Source organism: Xenopus laevis, chromosome 3L (genome assembly GCF_017654675.1).
Source record: "Xenopus laevis strain J_2021 chromosome 3L, Xenopus_laevis_v10.1, whole genome shotgun sequence".
Taxonomy (NCBI): domain Eukaryota; kingdom Metazoa; phylum Chordata; class Amphibia; order Anura; family Pipidae; genus Xenopus; species Xenopus laevis.
Window position 1 is genome coordinate 62,125,060 of NC_054375.1, and position 22,482 is coordinate 62,147,541.

The window sequence follows — 22,482 nt, forward strand, 5'->3', positions numbered from 1 at the left end:
GGTAAATCAGCACAGATCATCCGGCGCACAGACCTTTATGTCAACCTAATGGAAAAAGCCTTTTGAATTCTGAGGGTCTGTCATAACTAAAGAAAGCAAAGTTGCTCAGAACTATAGAGCTAGTTTAATGTGGATGATCATCTTTAAATTAAATTTTAGTATGATGTAGAGAGTGATAGTCTGAGATCATTTACAATATGTCTCCATGTATTCATATGTTTACATTTTGCCAAAACAAAATATTGCATCCAATATCTTATGCAATTGTTTTTAATATTGTTTTCTTTTCCCTCTGATGTAATTCCAGAATGACAAATCATGGGGTATATCCAGGGAGTGCCTTCAAATATGCTTTATAGGCATCGCTCATTTGCATGTAACAGTTTTATAATAAAATAATTTTACTCAAAATGTTGTGCTTTTTTTTTGTTAAAGAGTTAAATTCACATCATTACCTTAAATAAAAAGTCCTACACACACTTTTTTTTCTTAGTTAGCCTAAGCCAATTAAAGAATAGTCAGTCTGGATATGATACACTTAGAAGTATAAAATCTGTATTAAGAATAATTATATGCTGTAAAAAGACACTATAGTTGATTGGAGTACCTTGCCATATGTGTGAAACAAATTAATTGATTAATTAATTAATTATATGCACCATAAGAGACTTGGTCGTTCTTTAACTGAAAGTAAGGTATACCTAGTGCATCATACGCGTTTATTACTGGAGCTGCTTTTATTATTTTTATTTATAACCTACAAGGGGAATTATGTTTGCAAGTGACACAAGAATGTGTGCATTGCTTCACATGATCCATACCTTTACAGAGCAATTATGCTTTGAACAATTCATTCTATGTCTCTACTTATATACACAGTTCAGATTGGAGCTACCACCAGAAAGTTCTTGGTCATGATGTTAAAGTTTTAAATTCTTCCAAATGAAAAAAAAAAAAAAAAAGTGGGAGCATTCTCATGACAGTCAAACTACTTAATACCAGCTAGAAAAACAAATCTGAGCCTGAAATCAGACTGAAAAAGTGTGCTGTCAACATATGTCGCTGTCAATCATTTATTGAAATGTTACTGTTTGTATGTGCAAACAGCCTTGTATTTGTATCCCCTTACTTTGTAAAGCCCTATAACAGAAGATAACACTATTTAAATAATAACAACTTACATGTTTCTGATTTATATCTGCCTACCAGATGAGTCTCCCTTGGGCAAGCACATTTGTAAGCAGACAAACACATTTTTGTTGTTGCAGTGCCTTTCCCCGAAAAAACAGGAAAGACTCCATAACTAGATTCTCTGGGGATGGCACTTTCTTCTTTTCTAAAAGCCACCTTATGGTGTTCCATTTTCAGGTTACAAAGTCCCAAAAATACAGTAAAACACAATGTAGAAAAGAGTGTCCCTGGATCTAGCAGATGAACAGCTAAATTTACTATGACTATGTTTATAGAGGGCATGTTTAAATTCACATAAGGTCATTATATCTATATTTAAAATAATAGTTAAATTGAGGCTTTTTGTCATTATCCTTCTTCCATATGGCTGGGTTCTCTAAAATAAGTTGATACAGGACTAGTAAATTTGTGAAAACAAAGGTAAATGAGAACATGACAAGGTCAAACATTGAGGCATAGTACACATTTCTGCACTACCCCTTGTAATGTTAGCATACTGAATTTGGAATTTGAACAGAAATATTATGGTTCAAATCCCCTTATAATGGCACAAAATAACAAATATTTAATATCAAAAGGGGAAACCCTTTACTATTAAACATTAAGAGCCTAGCATGTAAAACTATTACTATACTAGTATGGGACCTGGTATCCAGAACGCCAGGGACCTGGTGTTTTCTGGATAACGGGTCTTTCCGTAATTTGGACTTTCATACCTCAAGTGCACTAGAACATCATGTAAACATTAAAAAAGGCTCAATAGGCTGATTTAGCTTCCCATAAGAATTATTTATATCTTCGTTTGGACCAAGTACAATGTACTGTTATATTAGTAGAGAAAAAAGTAAATCATTTTCAAAAATTTGTATTATTTTGATAAAATGGAGTCTATGGGAGACCATCTTTCCGTGATTCGGAGCATTCTGGATAACGGGTTTCTGGATAACAGATCTCATACCTGTACAGCCACTTAGAACCCTGGGAACCCAAAGAGGTGGTGCAGATATGGGATCAGATATCTAGAGAGCTTGGGACCTAGGGAGAAAAATTAATTATTCTTTTTTTTACTTCTGAGCTTTCTGGAAAACAAGTTTCCAGATAACAGATCCCATAACTGTATATAACAGTACACAAACATTCCAATACATTACAAAGGATAAAGTTATCCTTTCACTTCTGTTTTGTGGAATGAAAATGCAGATTATTGGATCACTTCTGCATTCTGTGCCTCATGCGTTTTTCAACTTGAATTTAATAACTTATTTCTCTAAAATGTTGCGTATTATTCAACTTTTTTAACAAAGGACTAATTGTTTAAAAGATTTATCTAGTCAAAAGGCAGGATTTAGTAAGCCATACTAATTTTCTACCCAGCAACTCCATCTGTTATACAAGTATGTGTGATGATGACTCAAATAGTGTTTGCTGCTGGCAGAAGCATTTGCTACCATCTGTCTAGATGATACTGTTCATTTCCAAAGTGTTGATGTCTTCTCCTTTGAGACACTACAAGAAGGCAGAATACTATGTTCAACTTCATTATTTAAAGGTCTGCAATGTTGCCCTATGGCAGATGCATACCTCTTCAAAGGCTTGTCTACAATGTAAAGAAATTGAGTTTTGTTTATAAATGGAGGTGCAATTATAGACTAAAAAACATATTTGAATTTATAAAACTTGGCTTAAAACTTAAGTGACCTTATTTATAGATTGATTATAATAGGATGATATATAAACCATGAAAAAATTTGATACATTACAAGTGTACAATAAGTGCATGATTAAAATATATGAATGTGGATCTTTACAAAAGGTTGAACATTTATATCTACAATAACAAAAAAGATATATCAATCCTATGCAATTTTTCCAGCGCTTAACTTTTATTAAGTGGGCTCACCTTCTTAATTGGGTCACACCGTAAAGGAATTAATGCACACTTGAGAAAGGGTCCTTGCTGACTTGAAACATGTCATGTATTTTGGAATAAAAGTTTTCCAGCACAGTACTGCAGAAGCTTTGTGGCCTCCTTAAAAACATGTATTTATAACAAAATAGCACATATTTAGGTAAGGTCATTTGTTATCCTAGTACATTTATGTGCATTTCAACTCCTCAGAAGACCTTGGCCGCTAAATAGGTATTGTAGTCAGAATCCAGACCTAATAACACTGAACCATCACTGCTACAAATAAAAATGTGTAAGTGAAATGGACTTTTCTAGTACACCTCACCAACATTTGCCAAGGACTCCCTTGCATCATAACCTATATCTACAGATATATGCAATCATTCTAATTAAACTTAGGGTTTGGATTTCAGAAATTTCGAAAAAGCAAATTGTAAATCTCCTCAAATTTGAGCCTAACTGTCCTACAAGCTGGGCTCCCCCAGGCACTGCTCCCAAGTCCATTAGGGATAGTAATCAAATTGTTTTGGGAATTACTGAAGTAAGGTTACAAACGTCTGCAAAGACAACAAATATTGCATTAATTCAACATAGCATGTCATTGCTCTAAACACGGACAGTTTTAGATGATTCGAAGATTAGAGGTACCACTGAAGACAACCCAAGACCTTACAAAGATCAAACATATCTTAGCTGTTGCACAGCATTTGTTGTTTATCTTATCATACCGAGCACAGTATGTTAGACAAACTGCATCTGCTAAGGGAGTTGATCTGCTGAATCACTATGGAAGTGCAAATGAAACTTGAATTTATTATCCAGAATGCTTGAAATCTAAAGTTTTCGAGAGAGGGGATTCTCAGTCATTTGGATCACCATATCTCAAGTGTACAAAATGTAAACAATAACCAAAAGGATTGTTTTGCCAGATTATGCACAACAGTGTACTATTTTATTATTACAGAGAAAATTAATTTCTACATGTTTTTCTAATAGACTTAAGGTATGAAGATCCAAATCAAAGAAAGATCCATTATCCAGAAAACGCCAGGTCCTGAGCATTCTGGATAACAGGTTCCATACCTGTATTTACTTAAAATAGACTCTACGGTAGATGGTATTCCTGGTCTTTGCATTAAATTATGATTTTACATTTATGACACATCACATTAACTTATTGGACTGGTAATTTACCAGTTTAGTTACTACACTAACTACTACTAATTATTTTGCCACTTTAACAGAGCTGACCGAAAAATGGTTCCTTAAAAATATATAAACACCTACTCATCCATAATATAAAACTAAAGTGCAAAAACACTAGGTTATCTCTGCTGCGTAGTTTGCAGCATAGTGGGAAAACAGGTATAATTGATCATGGTGGAGGAACAGCCAGTCAGAAACTTCATTTCACCATTGTTATTGCCTGGTGAATGCCACCTCATAGAACGGAATACTCCCAATAAGGTACAACACAAAAAAAACACTTGTTTTCTCCAATATTTAAATCAGACCTATAGCTAAAATTCAGTGGCACAATAACACTTAATTCTTTAAATCCCCATTCATTAGCAATCATAAGAACTTCTGATCAAAGTACAGGCAATTACAAACTAATCAATAAAAAATGCAATTAAATGTATGGGATCTATTATCCAATGCTCATAACCATACCTGAAACCTGAAAAAAAAACATTAAACAAAAAATGCTGTTGCTTAGTTACCATCAGGTAAAATTTACGGTTTTATTATAACATATAAAAAAGAAATAATTTAACATTTTTATTTGCTTAAAATGAAGGGTAATTACAAAAGCTACTGTTAAGTCCATAAATATATGGACAGACTTTTTTTTTCTAATTTTGGTTCTGCACATTACCACAGTGAATTTTAAATGAAACAACTCAGATGCAGTTGAACTGCAGACTTTCAGCTTTAATTCAGTGGGTTGAACAAAAAGATTGCATAAAAATGTGAGGAACTAAAGCCTTTTTTTTTTTAACACAATCACTTCATTTCAGGGGCTCAAAAGCAATTAGACAAATTAAAAAGCTAAAAATAAAACGTTCATTTCTAATACTTGGTTGAAAATCCTTTGCTGGCAATGACAGCCTAAGATCTTGAATTCGTGGACATCAACATATTCTGGGTTCCCTCCTTTTTAATGCTCTGCCAGACCTTTACTGCAGCGGCTTTCAGTTGTTTGTTTGTGGGCCTTTCTGGCCGATGTATAGTCTTCAACAAGTGAAATGCATGCTCAATTGGGTTCAGATCAGGTGACTGACTTGGCCATTGAAGAATATTCCACTTCTTTGCTTTAATAAACTCCTGGGTTGCTTTGGCTGTATGTTTTGGGTCATTGTCCATCTGTATTATGAAACGCCTCCCAATCAATTTGACTGCATTTAGCTGGATTTGAGCAGACAGTGTCTCTGAACACCTCAGAATTCATTTGGCTGCTTCGGTCCTGTGTCACATCATGGATAAACTCTAGTGTCCCAGTGCCACTGGCAGCCATGCACGCCCAAGCCATCACACTGCCTCCGCCATGTTTTACAGATGATGTGGTATGCTTTGGATCATGAGCTGTTCCACGCCTTCTCCATACTTTTTTCTTGCCATGATTCTGGTAGAGGTTGATCTTGGTTTCATCTGTCCAAAGACTTTTTTCCCAGAACTGTTCTGGCTTTTTTAGATGTTTTTTTTTAGCAAAGTCCAATCTAGCCTTTCTATTCTTGATGCTTATAAGTGGCTTGCACCTTTCAGTGCACCCTATGTATTTACTTTCATGTCGTCTTCTCTTTATGGTAGACTTGGACATCGATACACCTACCACCTGGAGAGTGTTGTCTGTTCACTTGTTTGGCTGTTGTGAAGTGGTTTCTCTTCACCCTGGAAATGATTCGGAGATCACCCACCATTGTTGTCTTCCATGGACGTCCAGGTTCTCTCTTTCTCAGGATGTACCAAACTGTAGATTTTTCCCACTCCTAATATTGTAGCAATTTCTCAGATGTTTTTTTTTCCTGTTTTTGCAGCTTAAGGATGGCTTGTTTCACCTGCATGGAGAGCTCCTTTGACCGCATGATGTCTGTTCACAGCAAAATCTTCCACATACAAGCAGCCCCCACCCCCTCTCAAATCCAGGGCTTTTATCTGCTTCATTGATAATGTTCATGTGATTGACATAAAGGAATTGCCCACACCTGCGCACAAAATGAGTCAATTGTCTAATTACTTTTGAACGCCTGGTCCAATTACTTTTGAGCCCCTGAAATGAAGTGATTGTGTTAAAAAAAAAAAAAAAAAAAAGTTTTAGTTCCTCACATTTTATCACTTTTCGTTCAACCCACTGAAAGTCTGCAGTTCAACTGCATCTGAGTTGTTTCATTTAAAATTCATTGTGGTAATGTACAGAAACAAAATTAGAAAAAAAAATGGTCTGTCCAAATATTTATGGACCTAACTGTATACAATATATTACAGAATCTGATGGCCATGATTGCACTGCCTTAAAGGGCCCCCATACATTTGGGTTCTAGATAATTCATAGTTACATGGTTAAGAGTTCAACCTCTCCAAATTAAATGCTTGCTATAAAAAATTGTAAAGGCTATGCTCTTTCCTTGACTCCATTTTTAAAATGCTTATTAGAGTAGCAAAGGTACATGTTAACGCATGTGACTATGCAAACTAATATATGTTTTGATGTAAAAGTAAAAAACATTGCACTTGAATACTAAAAACTCATTGTACTTTGCCTCATGCTAGCTCACATCGATAAATCACTGAACAGTTGCAGTAATATGTATTTCAATTTGTTTTATAGTATTTTTATTTTTTTCAACGTGTGTGGAAAATACAACGTGTGTGGAACGTGACAAGTAGCAATTTTTACACTGATATATATATATATATATATATATATATATATAATATAATATATATATATATATATATATATATATATATATATATATATATATATATAAATATATATCTCAAAAATGGAACAGCTCCACCTACTCGTTACCCTGGTCTTTCCCAAGAAGGGGGAACGCCCCTGAAATGTTGTGACGCAATAAACCCACTAGGGGTCTGACCCCGGTTTGAATTGCTTTTTGTGCCAGCTTGTACTTTTCTCCACTTTCCCAAAAGAGCAATTCCAGAAGAATTCCCTCTTCCGCTGTTCTCCTGCCTTTAGCAGCAGAATTGACCGGCAGGTTGCGCTGATAGAATTTCATTGTTTTAGCATTTTAAAAATTGCTAATATATTTTGAAATAAAAAAAAATAAATAAAAGATATAGCAAAAGTGCTTAGAAGCGCAGCCTCTGAATTTTTCACTCTTTTGTTTCCAGGCTTTACATTTCTTTTAAAGCAGTTAGGAAATCAAAAAAGATAGGAAATTGAAGAAGACGAGTAGATAAAAAAAAGCTGAATACTTAACTGCATAAAGCAATAATGAATTGTATTTTAAGTAAGATGATATTCAGCATCCTTTTAAGCCTCCAGTATATACATGCCTCGAGACAACAGGTTTTGAACTAAAAGATTTATGTAGTCTATTAGCTGTATCAAATTCACCATCATCCCCACAGTTACCTGAATTATTAACACAGACCAGAGTCTGTTAACAATATTTACCCGACTGTATAGGGCAGTCTATTTCAGACTGGCCTATAACACCTTTTTGATATAAGCAACAGTGGGGGCATTTACCTTTTTGTAGCGTCGGGTGCTGCCTTTGACTCGGTCTGCCAGGTCTGATACGTGTACAAGAAATTATTTCAGATGCACTCCAATTATGGTGAAAAAATTGTAGCTTTATTCGTGCCTCAAGCTAAGCTTAGCTTGAGGCAGGAATAAAGTTACAATTTTTTCACCATAATCAGAGTGCTGCTGAAATAATTTCTTGTACTAGTACAGGTCAAGTAACAGCACTTTTGGCATCTCACGTGATTTGCCTTACATATTGACATAAAGCACATGGATATAAACATTGACATACTGATGCCTCATGTTTCCCTGCTGTGCTCACAATCACATTACAAGCACAGCCACCTGCCACACCTCTATTCCATCTGCTGCCCAACACTTTTACATCAAATTCATACGGACACATGGTTTGAGCAGTCATTAAGGAAACCCTGTGAGAGTTTAGGAAGTCACACAAGGTTTTGGGGGGGGGGGGGGGTCTCGTTAGGGGAGGTATTCTTCCCTGATGGGGCTTTCTTAATAATCTAAAAGTTGCTAAACTTTTTCTTATTTAAGAAAGCCCATTTAGGAAAAAATACCTCAACCCCCCCCCCACATAAACTTCCTGAATTTTAGGGAACCTATAAAACCTTGGGGTTCTGTGACTTATTTATAATACTTGGGGGCACATTTACTTAGCTCGAGTGAAGGATTAGAATAAAAAATACTTTGAATTTCGAAGTATTTTTTTGGCTACTTCGACCATCGAATTGGCTACTTCGGCCTTCGACTCGAACTAAAAATCATTTGACTATTCGAACATTCGATAGTCAAAGTACTGTCTCTTTAAAAAAAAAAACTTCGACCACCTACTTTGCCACCTAAAACCTACCGAGCACCAATGCTAGCCTATGGGGAAGGTCAATTCGAAGGATTTAATCATTCGAACGATTTTTCCTACGATCGACTTTGACTGATTTTACTTCGATGGTCGAATATCGAGGGTTAATTGACCAATAGTAAATGTGCCCCTTGGAGTGAAACTTTTTTTGTGATTTTCATCTTTAAAATGTAGCTTGGGTACCAGTGTCTCCTCATATGGGGTATTGACAGGTAATGCCACATTAAAATTAAGAAAGCACCCATTCACAAGCCATAATTCAAAGGTGCACAATCCCATTGTTAGAGATTTGAAGCGGTGGGTGACATCATGTAGGGGAAAATCCACAGGTTGAAAAACGAACTACCACTTCCAAGAACAAATTTGGGGGTGTCAAACAGTTACTGAAGGTATTGTTATTTAGAGTTATTGTAGCTTGCTCTTCTGAGCTTCAACATAGCATTTGTTATACTACATATCTGGTGCCAAATCACCAAACCCAAGCCAATTGGACAAAACCAAAGCAACGTGTCCTGGTGCCCGGTGGTAGGGGAATTGGCAACCTCCCAACCAAGGTACATAGAAAATTCACCGGCACACAGGAATTCAGTTAGCAGGGCAAGCCCTAACAATTTTATTAGTGCCAGGCATTAATAAAATTGCAAGGGCTTGCCATACTAACTGAATTCCTGTGTGCCGGTGAATTTTCTATGTGCCAAATCACCAATTCCATGCCAACAAGGTTTTTCGGGCAGTAGTTGACAGGAAAGTATACAGATGAATTACTGTCTGACTAACCTTGAAATGTAAATAGAATTTTCCTTATATTGCTCACAGAATAATGTGAGCAATATAAGTACTTATCTATAATATTCTTACCTACATCAAATAAGTCAAATTGCATCTGCAATAATTATTTTGTAGGACTTCCTGCTGGACTTCCTAGCAAAAAAAAGCTACCAAACACCCAAAAATAATTTAATACTAATGTGCCTACATGCAAGAACTTTAGCTGTTTATCACAGAATACATCTTATGATAACATACATATTAAAGGCGTTGTTCACCTTCAAATTAACTTTTAGTATGCTGTAGAGAGTGATATTCTGAGACAATTTGCAATTGGTTTTCATTTTTTATTATTTGTGGTTTCTGAGTTATTTAGCAACTCTCCAGTTTCCAGCAATCTGGTTGCTAGGGTCCAAATTAGCCTAGCAACCATGGACTGATTTAAATAAGAGACTGGAATATAATAGGAGAGGACCTGAATAGAAAGATGAGTAATAAAAAGTAGCAATAACAATAAATGAATAGCTTTACAGAGCATTTGTTTTAGATGGGGTCAGTGACCTCCATTTGAAAGCTGAGAAGAATCCAAAGAAAAAGGCAAATAACTAAAAAACTATAAAAAAAATAAATAATTAAGACCAACTGAAAAGTTGCTTAGAATTGGGTATTTTATAACATAGTAAAGGTTATTTTAAAGGTGAACCACCCCTCTAAAAAGAAGTACAGCAAATGGACGTGGCAAAATCACTTTCCCTACAAAGATGGTGCACGTGGAACTATGATTAGCAGTATGCAATGTGCTCTGTCTTTGGCTGTATAAAATAATTGCTTGAGTATTGCTTGTATTGTTGGATGATGGACTCTTTGGGTATTTATAAAGCCTGTATAATGAGTGGAGGACTATGCCCAAGCATTTTGTCCGGAAAAAACTAACAACAGTGTTTAGATCCCCTTTTATTTATTTCTATGGTGGGTAACTAGCACAGGCTGAGAAGGCTGGAGGCCTGCATTGCAGTTATGGTTCATTAAATTATAATTGCCACTGCATGAAACAATGCCGAGTTACAGTAGTGACACTTGTATTTGCAACATGAGACAAATTAGCTTGTAACAGAAGAAACACCCAATGGTGCACACCCATGTGTCAACAAATGTAAATGTGAAAAGTGTATAAAGTGCTTTTAGAAGTGCAGCTATATTTTTAACAACCTTGGGCTGCTCCTAGAATTCCATTCTAAAGCTGATCTATACAGTTAAAATTCAGACCCTTAACCCTGTGATCGGTTAGTCTGCTTCAACTCTCAAACTTTATTTCCCAGAAGATACTGCATTAAAGGAACACTAACACCAAAAAATGTAAGTGTTTTAAAGTAATGGAAATATAATGTACTGTTGCCTGCTCTGGTAAAACTGATCTGTTTGCTTCAGAAACACTACTATAGTTCATATAAAGAAGCTGCTGTTGAGCAATGGCGGAAATTGAAAAACGGCTATATGGCACAGGATAACTAATGGATAAAAGATAACACCATTAGACAGACAGAGCTTATTTGCTATCTGCTGTGTAACCGGAGACTTTTCTACTTGGAATGGCTGCCCCCATTGCTACACAGCAGCTTATTTATATAAACAATAGTAGTGTTTCTGAAGCAAACACAACAGTTTTACCAGTGCAGGGCAACAGTACATTATATTTTCATCAAAACACTTATTTTTTGACGTTACTGTTCCTTTAAAGCCCAGCCTCACCCTCCCTGCAGAAAGGCAGATGAAAGCAAAATTAGCACAGATAAGAGATAAGCATGCAAAGAACAGATATTAGTTTTGCTTACATGCTAACCAAAATCACTGGTGGAAGGAAAAAATATGTATATATTTTATATACGAGCATGTACGTCCACAAATAGGGGCAAAGGGGGAGCACTAGACCCCCTGGAGAGTGTCCCTCCTAATCTGCCTCCTGCACGGCTAACCGACTGTGCTTCCTTGCACTGTAGTGCTTAGAAATGTTCTGGACTCTTCTTTGAGCAACTTCTCCAATCAGCATGCAGCTTACTATTACAGGCATTAAAATATACCAATCACGCATTAGGAGAGCTGATGTGGGCGTGTCTAAGGATTGTGTACAGGCAAAGAACAAGTAAAAAAAAAAAAGAAGATTGAGGAGGATAATCAAAAATTTCAAAAATTGCTCCATTCCCCAGTGTCACTGAATATTTGTGCAGTAGATTTTACCTGGATCCCCAAGGAACTGCGTCAATCTATATAAGCTAGATAACATTATTAAATGTAATCCCTGCCCCTTATGCTCCTATAACCCTCTCCTCCATTATAGTCTTGAATTAACCTTTAACACCCCTGAAAAACATTAGGCTTTAAACTTCTTACTTTTTCACTTTTACTTTGTGGAGGTGGAGCCAGTTAAGATTGCATGGCTGGGAATCATAACGCAGCGGTTATCTAGAAAGGGTTAATACAGGTACTGTGGGCATCGCATGGACAAGTCAGAAGCAGGAGAATTTAAGGAAGCAACCAGCAGATGATGGGCAGGAAAGCAGGCTCAGATGCTTCGTATCTTCAATGTATATATTTATTTTTTTAGGCATTGTTTGCACAATAGAGCAGATATTGAAAGACATAAGGAAGGAATGAGTTGAGGAGAACACACAAGTGAAAGACATGGTTAGAAGAGAATATAAAAGAAAAAATAATTAAATCTTATGGAGTTTTGAAATAAGGTAAGGGTAGAAGGCTAAAAGGGTGAGCATACTAGAAAAGGGGGAATGGGGTATGAAGGGAACAGAGAGAGAGAGGGATTATAAAATAGAGTGAAGATTTAAAAACAAGAGGTTAAAATAAACTTACTATATGTGCAATGGTAATTGTCCAATTGAATAATTCATGTGCAATATATTATATTTATGTCTTTGCATCCAAAATATTTTAGATGTATTACTTGCCCCCCCCATGGAAATTTTTCTGCAGACGCCCAATGCAAGTCCAAAGTACAGCACTAAGCAGGTCTTGATAAAAAAAAAAACTTTTATTTACCTAGTAGCCCAACATTTCAGTGAAGGAAAAGGAACAAAAAAAAAGTATATATCTATAGCATAATATATATGTAAATTCTAGAAAGCTGCACGATAGATAAATGATGTGTCTAAGTAAAGAGGACACAGCACTGATAAATAATGCACCATGCAAGATTCAAATCCGGCAACAAATAATGGCACATGACACACACACACAGTGACAGGTGGATTGTTTTGTCAATGTACACATATATGGACAAGTTGGGGGCTGAAGGTTTTTCTCCACAGGCAGAGAAAACAACACATGCATATAGTGCATAGGTCAGTGGTGCTGGGGGGCCTAAGGGGTTGAAATTGATGGGGCAGCTGCTGTTTTCAAACAAATGTAACAATATTTCAGACGGGAAAAAAGAATACGCTATTGTAGTTGAGAAGCAAAATAGTACCCTACAAAGTCAGCCCTGTTAAAATGGCTTGTGGTACAATTATTCTTTTTACAGATTTCCATAAAATGTTTTCAAGCAATACTAAGGAAATTGCCTTTGCCAGTGTTTTCCCAATTGCCCCCATCAGTCAGGGAAGATAGCAGGTTATTTGCAGCATTTTGAGGATATAGAAAAACTGCATAGGACAAACACTGCTAATTGCTATGTTTCTCTTAAGCTAAAGTGGTGGAAGAAACCTACCCCTGCAGCATAAACAAGGAAAACCCATGTGATAGACAGGATTAACAGGTGATACACCCCTGGAATAAAATATGTGAGACACAAGAGCAAGTAGTCCTACAGCTGGCTGCTAACCAAGTTTGAAGGTGCCTAGGCCTTAGTAATAGGAAAATAAATGGTTCCAGGTTTGCTACAGGTCCAGTCTGGTAGGTCTAACCTATCGTAGCATTTTCTGGTCGCCCGTTTAAAATCAAATTGAAGTTTTTTAGCTTCCCATAGAAATGAGGTGATGCACCTACAAACATATTTGAGCAAGTTTACAAAATGCATCCCTAGATCAATTTTAGTTACAATATCTTCAGTTGATACACATCCTTTGCCCATCTGCATGAGATATATAATGATGCTGTGGCTACTCTGTGTGAAGAATACTCTGCCAATTTGAAGGTTCAAATGTTTTTTGAAGACAAATGACTAGTACTAGTAATACAACCAATGCACACAGAGAGGAAGCAGATCTTTACATGTTATGCATTGACCACAAAATTCCTCACAGTGCAAAAGGGGTTATGTTTTAATTCTACTGTACTCATGACAATTGCACAGGCACATGTTTAACATTTTATATTACAAAAAAAATAAAAATTACTGGACTGGAGTGGGATATGGTCATAGACTAAAATGTCAAATCTCAAACGCTAACAGCCACCCAAAGTATTTCTTACCCCAATATTTAGCTGGTGTAGAAATGTCTGATACACCATCATGCCTCCTGTCTTTGGAGTGAATGGAAAAAGACTGTCACTGAGGCTCTATTTATGGCAACAGGAGGCACAATGGGATGTTGGGAGTTTCTCTGACAATCAATCAAATATCGAGTAGGGTAGCAAGTCTAGTCTGGCTAGAAGCAGCCTGCTGATGCAGTCCTCTCCTGAGTCCCAAAAGGTCTGCATAGACCTGTTTTTTCAAATCATTGGGCGGTTCAATTTGGCAACCTTGCCAAATGTGGAGATCTTTATATGAATGTCCAGCTTAAAAGCCATGCCTCACCAGACAATTTCCCTGGTGGGGGAGGAAAACAAAATCCACTTCACTCTGCCCCAAAATCAGTGTGCACTGTTAAGTACAGCATTGGCCTGTCTGACACGAAAAGGACTAACATTCCAATGCTGTGCCTGTCCCTGCACACTGATGTTTCGGCAGAAAGATCAATGTTTTCTCCCCAGTGTAAAAAAACATGTGTGGCAATGTGACATGGCCCTAAGCATGTACAAACACGGGGTATTAGATTATGTGTATGATTTTAGATCAGATGTTCTCTACAGCCTTATAAACAAGTAACGAGACACACAAATATTTAGAAAAGTAATCATATGATTACTCTATGTATACACTATGACTGTACAAATAAAACTTAGAACAAGGTGTTTGCTCGAATCCCTGATGTATTCAAAAGAATAATAACCGGCTGCACTTCAATGGTCTAGGAAAAAATGCATAGAGTAGTTTGATATTTAAAGAGCCACTACACCTTCATTGTTTATGCTTTCCTATGGATTTATCTAAGAGACATAGTATGTGTTTATTGTGCACAAACATTTTTATTTACTTGGCCAAGGTTTTATGAAGTCAATGATGTTTAAAACAATAATAATTTTACTGCCTTTCCACTCCCACAGAGCAAACTTCTGCTTTGACTTCCTGGCTCCCAGACAAGCATAGCTGTGTTAGCAGCAGCCATCTTTGAATGTATACCTTCAGTTAGCAGGTTCCATTGCTGTGACAGGTAAACAGGAGCATGGGCACTGAATCAGGACCACTAGTCTGTTTAGAGTATATGATATTGCTCTCTGATCACAACCACGGAAGCCGGTAACAGAAGTGAGGTGACTAAAAATGGCAGCCTCCATCAATGCTGCCCAGCTCTACACTTCAGGAACCATTACACGGGAGCAGAAAAGTTTGGCACTTTTTGAGTGATGTGGCTTGCAAGAGAATTAATCAAAGTCCGTTATTGCTCTGTGCCCACTTATACCTAATTTATATGTAAGCAGCCAGATCAAATGGAATCCCATATTAAATAAAAACAGACATAAGTCTGAGGACCAGCTTTAAACAAGAACAGAAGACTTTAAAACACTAGACCCCCTCCAGAACCACACCACTGTGGACTCTCAATTGTGTTCCTGTTCATAAAATGCAGAGTATTTCCATGCCCCAACCCCTGAACCCCTCTTCCCTGTAATAGCCGAATAGAAGCATGTGCAATTCAAGTCAGGTCCAATTCAGCTTCAACTTTGCATTCTCCTGACACAACATTACTGGGTAATTATGTCAAATGGCCTGAGATCATGACCGCCAACCCTGCTGCACTACAGTATTTTAATCTACAGGGCAGCCCTGGGGGTCAGCATTGGTTCTGTTGGGGGGCCTAGGATTTTAAAAAGGCTTCTGCTTTCCTTTAGGATCAAGGTCAAGTTTAGAGTAATTTCATAACCTATAAAAATATAAAGTCAAACAGAAGAAAATAAATGTATTTCCGTTCCATTAGGGTTGCCCACACACTGCACCCAATTAAGTGAAATAAGTAAACAGTGATGAAGCCCTTAAACTGCAAAGCTAATTACTCTTAAGTCTGAGGCATACTGCAATCTGTTCTGGATTCTTTAGTGAAAAGCATGTGGTACACAAGAAGGTGACACTGACCTAAATTGTCCATATATCTCAGGGGATCAGGATGTTTAAAAGAGCTGCATAGGAATCTGCTTTACATGTAAAAACTTCTCTTAATTAATAAATATTTTATATATATCTTCACTAGAGTTTTTTTTAGAGAATACATTAAACTACAAAAAGTTCAGTGTGTTCCATGTTTCCTGGCATATGAAATGTTCAACATTTTCCATTGGTTAATACAGAAAAAAAAATAAGCAAGGGTTAAGAGCAGGGTGGATAAATGAGAGTTTATCTAAATTGTTATTTAAGTGTGAGCCCATTAATACCAAAGATGCTTGGAATATACATCAATGGCCTCTGAAGCAACCTCAGCTCTATTTCTGTCACACACCATCTGATGGCAGAAGTTTCTAACACGCAACACGATACAATATAACCACACTGTTCTGAAACAAAAGGATACTGTGACAAAAAGGTAGGAAGAATGGCATAAGTAATGAGGTCAGCTACAAACTTCTTATGGGAACATGGTTTGTTGGCTAGACACCGCTTCCTGCAGCAACTCTAAACAATATGCAGTCCAGCATTTAACCTTTTAATACAAAAAAAAAATAATAATAATTCTGTAGTAGGTCACTGTATCCAGATTCATTTGACCTATCCAAAAGATCAAGGGGAACCCTTTCTTTGTGTCAAAACCTAGTAAAATCCCAATTTAAACTGGAGGTGACAGTAAAGAAAAAATTAAACTGTTAAAAATTATAACTAAAAAAAAAAAAAAAAGAGTATGTATTTATACAGTAAAACACCAACTCTGCACCATTACAGATAATGGGGACAGCAGTGTTTATTGCACCTTTCCATGACAATAAATTGAAAAGGAGTACCTTTCCATTACTAAGTAATAGATGCCCATGTGTGCCATAAACAAAGCAATTCCTACTAAATTTAATACAAACGTTTGATAGTACCTAAAGTTGTGGGTGTCTATCTCTCTCACTGTATGTATGTAAATACTTTTATTTGCTTTAATTATAAAATAAAATATATAATGTAATTTAATGAAGTGCACCCTGGCACTTCATTAAACAACAATATATGAGATGTAAATGATATGATTTTTTTATAAATAAATGCATGCAGTGATAAAAACCTACCCACTGTACCAAGATAAGCAAAACATTTGTGTTGCATGTGTTCTTTGAAGCAGAGACCTGAAAGTCCCTGGGCATTTACAAATTAGCTTCTCTTTCCATAACAAAAATAACCAGTCAGGAGAAGGTAACAAGACTTTGAAAGCAGGGTTATTCCTTTTTGTTTATGGGTCTGAATCCTAAACAATGTAACAGGAATCAGGTCTCCTCCAGGTCAGCTTTAATCATATGGCTTGCAACTTTTTTTCAGGAGTCAGAGCCAGTTCAGAGAATATAAGCAGTCAATACACTTCAATGATATTTTCAATACCTTCAAAACCATTAACATTGTAATTAATGTTTATTGAACAGTTCCTCTGAATAACATTTACTTCCACCTGTTAGGTGAAGGACACCAATAAGAAGGAAAGTCTCAGCTTGCAAACGGAATGGAAGCAGAAATGTACAGTGAAACAAATATGCAACATGGTCCCTTCATGTGTACATATGTTAAAACTACAATAGTCTATAATTAAAGTGCCATCAAAACCAATCTGAAGGACTAAATCCACCGCCACAGCAACAGTCAAGGATTACAAAGACTAGCATCAAAGGAAACAGATCAAAGCTAACCAGAATTGATCACCTGAGGAATTAGTGTCTGACAGAGAAAAAGCCTCTGTATAAGTATTGCAGGCAAAAACAACTTCAACAATGAAAATTATTACATTGGCCACTCAAACTCAGGAAACACTGTTCGGTTTCAGGCAACAATTCTACAACCGGGCACTTCCTGACATTTGACCTCTTGATTGCAATCTGTAATTTGTAGTAAATCCCTTTGCTATTTTTAAAATGAAATCTACGCGATTACAAAGCCTAAGGCTTCACCTCTCCCATTCGATGATTGCCTTTCAGAAATAATGGAGGGGCAAAAAATGTTAAATGGTAAAGGGCCCGAGAGGAGACCTTTCACAATACACACACTCCGCTTTTTACTAAACTAATATTTCATACAAAATATTTATAAAAAACAGTTTTCCATGAATATTTAAAATAATTCAAAATTAAAGGAAGCGCAGTCTAGAAGAACAGAGTATCTGCTAAAAACTACCGTATACTGTCTCTGTATGATAGAACAGGCTTATTCAGTACACAGCACACACACATCCAAAGCAGTCTGCACAAATATCTGTAAAAGAATGAGAGCTGCACAAATATCTGTCAAAGAATGAGAGCTGCACAAAAATCCCACATTTTCTCACACAGATGCCCATCATGGCTGAATATTACAGATGGGACATACAGAACTAGATCACAGATAGTAAAACTGTGTCAGAATAAGACTAGGACTAGAACTACATTCTAGCAGAAATAAACAGTTTGATGGGGAAGTCCAACTTAAGGGGAGAGTCCCTGGAATAAAGCACATGTAGTAGGCTAGTGGTCTGATGTAGCAAGCAGCCGGTGTCATAATCCCAGATATTTAATCCAACACATGCAAAAACGTCCAAACACCATCTCTGCTTTGGTGCCCATTTAGGCAATATTTTCAGCATCTTTTCGGATATTACAGTCTGGAGGAAGACAACACAGCCATACATGAAAGGCACACAATATAACCAGTTTAATCGCCCAACACTTCCCTTGCAATAGGGGATTTACGAGTGCAAAAATAGCATCTCCAGTGCTGCACTAGTACGCTTTGCACAGGCGGTTCAGATCAGCAGCTTACTGGTAACACAAATCTGCTGCCCTGTACCACGGACGTCCAGAATGCCTGCTTGAGTATTACAATACCTGCAACCTCTAAGAGCCGGTGCAGAACAGAGGGCCACAGGTTGGATATTCTGCTCAGTACAATAAATCCATATGAATGACAGATCCTAGAGTGCATACATACCAACACTCCCAAATCACAAAGGACATCCCCACAAATAACTGCCTCAATGCAGAAAAATGAATGATTTTTCCTACTTTTTTTCATATTCTTTCCTACTTACCTTCCTACAAATCTAGGTGCCTGTTTTTTCTGTCTAAGTCAGAAATCACATTTTGGTTTTTTTTTTACGCAGCACAGAAGGAGGATTTGAATATAAATGAGACTGGTCATAGGGCAGGTGGCACGCACTATACCCACTTACAGTGAGCCCCATATGGCACTTGAGCCATGGAAATGAATTTCAGACGCTGGCAAGATTTCAGTGACAGCTTGCAAGTTGCAGGTAGGTGCTGTGAGCTTCTACTGCCTGTCACCATCCTGCTTTATACAGGACTCATGTGCCTTTGTCAGATGGAAAAGCACAGGACACAGACTAATCCAGCTCTTGCATCTTTGTTCCCCTTCAGTAGGGGGGGGGGTTCATATGGGGGGAAAAGCAAGGAGCCTGCTCCCCTCAAACCTCTTTAGTGAGGCAAGTCAAGGTCACAGCAGGGCAGAGAAACATGAAGTAACGGATGAGAAGCAAATAAAGTGGTGGCAGCCACAAGGCATATATCCCTTTGTTAGCCACTCACATAAGATGACGTCCTCCCAGGGCCCGTGCCAATCCAGCAGGAGGCAAGAGCTGCTGCCCTGTAATGCTGTCCCTTCGGACTGTAGATTGGTGCAGACTAGCTAGGCTTCCCTGGCACAAACCAAAGGCTCTCTTCTCACCTATTCCCAGCGAATCAATGCCAAGAGCCGAGCTGCTGTCACAGGTGGAAAGCGAGGGCTGGAGTGCAAAGGGCAGCAGAGCAGCAGTCAGGCACCTGCTGAGAAACACAAGGGCAGAACAATATGGAGGAGACCTGGCGGCCACTAGGCTCCCGTTAGGTGCCGCTTACCTGACCTGGGCGCTGCAGACGGAGAAGCAGGACCGGCTCCCCTCACAGCATGGTCTTCCCCTCCCCGGCCCCTGGGTGCTTCACATGCAGGCGGTGGTTGGTGGCAGTGGCCGGGAGCTGCGAGTGAAGCCCGAGCGACGGGAGGGGGCGCAGAGGAGTGAAGGGAGGGGACAGGGGAGTGGTGATCAAGGCGATGAAGAGGAGGGGGAGCCCCGGTGAAACCAAAAGGGGGAATTGGTAGAATCCCAGTGGCCGCTTTCCTGAGAGGCACTAGGCAGACATCCGAGCAGCAGCAGCAACAGGAGGCAGATTAATATCCGAACAAGAGAATCGCCCGAGTCGTGGTGGTGGTGGTGGTGGTGGTGGTAGCGGTGAAAAGAGCGTGTGGCTGTCTGTGTGCACTCACTCTTACGCCTCACACACACTGAGCAGCCAACTCACCCCCGCAGCCATGCTAAGAACAGTCAGCCAAGAAAGGGAACTCCTCTGGGAGCCGGCTGGCAATGTCACTGCACTGGGAGGAGCGTGCACTGGCGATAGCTCGTGGGGGGGTTGCAAAATGAGACCGGCACCCTCTAGATTCTTTCCTCTCTATCCCTGGCCCCTTATCATTTTATTCATTTATTTATTTCAACCCACAGCCTCAATCTCCTCCCCACTGACCTGCCTACTCCGCCCCTCACCGATATGCCCCCGGGCGTCACGTGATTCGAGTCGACGCTTAGCGGGCACTCGCTCACCGGGTTGTGACGTTTCCGTCCTCTTCAGCGTCTCCGCTTGGACATTGGTTCGCGCCTTGGACCAGGATTAGGAGGTGTGCGCGCTCCTGGCCCTCATCCTTAGCCTCGCCCACCCAGGCTATTCCTCTTGCCTAATTGGCTCTGACGTACTTCTTTCCATGACGTCGCAAAGGGCATTGCATATATAAATAGGCGAGGGTTCCGCTTTGTGGGCTAGTTGATTATTGGCCTCTTGTATGTGGAGGAGTTTGTAGTTAGGGTTTTTTGGTACGATGTTTCTTCGGAACGAGGATGTAAAGTACCGGTTTCTGCAGTACAAACACATTAACCAGACTCTGGGGCGGTGTATTTAGTCGTACTTTTGTGTTTAGTTATGGTGACTAACAAACGCATATAGAGAGAAGGTATAGTATAGTGGGTTATAGCCTGTCTAGCAAGCCATGGGAAGTAGGTTTTCTTATGAAATGGATCTACGGAAGAAGCACACCCTGTGACTGATGGAGGGTAGTCGTGTTGGGAAATGATTCAGCCTTCCTGCTTGTGTATTTCCTACTAAACACACACACACACACCTGCCTGCTTTCTCCCACACGTAATAAAGGGACATATGAAACTATGCTCCCCTGTCACCTCTGATCACACACACTATTCTGCTGGACAGATAAATAGAATTTCATGACTGAAAATATAACTGAATCCAGACCTGAAGGATTATAGGTTGCCATTTGCCATCAAATTACCACACAGCCAGTCAAATACACACACACCATTCCGGTTGGGGATAACAGTTTTTTTAAATAAAAAATGTTCCCCCCACCAACGCTACCCGCAGCGGAAGGGACCTCCCAGTGTGAGCAGCCATGTCCCCGTCACTCCAATGCGCTTAATGAAAATGTGCCACAAACTGCTTGTTATGCGCGTGACGTCACATGAGCGTTATGTGCATGCGAGTGACACAACATGGCTGCTCATAGCGTAGCGCTGGTTTGCACCAACCGGAATGCGGGCTCTATTAGCCCACACCTTTGGTTGGGGATAACATTTTTAGGTAAGATAAGGTTGGTAAGGACCAGTACTCTCTTGTATTCAATTTTAAACAAAAAAAACCTCTTATTTTACATACTACTTCTGTCCAACATTTTAGTCCATGTTAGGACCTTTATCAAGGATAACAACTAGTGAATTGTGCGAATCTTAAGTACCGTACCAGTCAAAATGATCCCAATAAAAACCAAAGCTATATATAAGGAAAGAAAAAGAAAGATGATTAGTGTATGTGTATATATATATATATATATATATATATATATATATATATATATATTCTCAAAATGAACCAACAACACGGATATTTTTCAAAATAAAAAAGTGTATTTAGTGAAGCATGTTCCAGCCAACGCCTGGGACCGAAACGTTACGTTGGCTGGAACATGCTTCACTAAGTACACTTTTTTTATTTTGAAAAATATCCCAGTCTTGCTGGTTCATTTTGAGAATATATGTGAAATTTTAACCATGCAACTGGGTGAAGTTGAGAAGCGGAGTGCCACCCATCCTATCACTATATATATTCAGGAAGACGGCCCGAGTTAGCGTGTCGAAACATTGAAATAAATTCTCCACTTCTTTCACTATTTCAAGACCTTGGAGTGTGGTTTTATTCTTGGATTGTTATGCTATGCTATAACCAGCACCCCAGGCGGTTGCCTATATCGCGAGTGCACCACTATAGACTTTAAATTGTGAATGCATGCTCTTTTATTGTGATAGCATCTTATCCGACATTACAATCCCACTTGGGGATACTTGAAAAAGGTCCCCAAGTCGGACTGAAACATCGGATAAGATTCTATCACAATAAAAGAGCATGCATTCACAATCTATCTATCTATCTATCTATCTATCTATCTATCTATCTATCTATCTATCTAACACCAGTATTTTT

At 38.4% G+C, this 22,482-nt stretch overlaps 1 protein-coding gene across 8 annotated transcripts in view; it reads right to left on the reverse strand.

Moving 5' to 3' along the window:
• Window positions 1-20,678, reverse strand: part of atp2b1.L (ATPase, Ca++ transporting, plasma membrane 1 L homeolog) — a 77,607-nt gene extending 56,929 nt beyond the window's left edge. The window contains exon 1 of one of the 8 annotated variants that reach the window (XM_041585141.1): window positions 20,538-20,678. The gene's annotated coding sequence lies outside the window, so the exon portion shown is untranslated. 8 annotated transcript variants of the gene reach the window in all.
• Window positions 20,679-22,482: the final 1,804 nt, after the last annotated feature.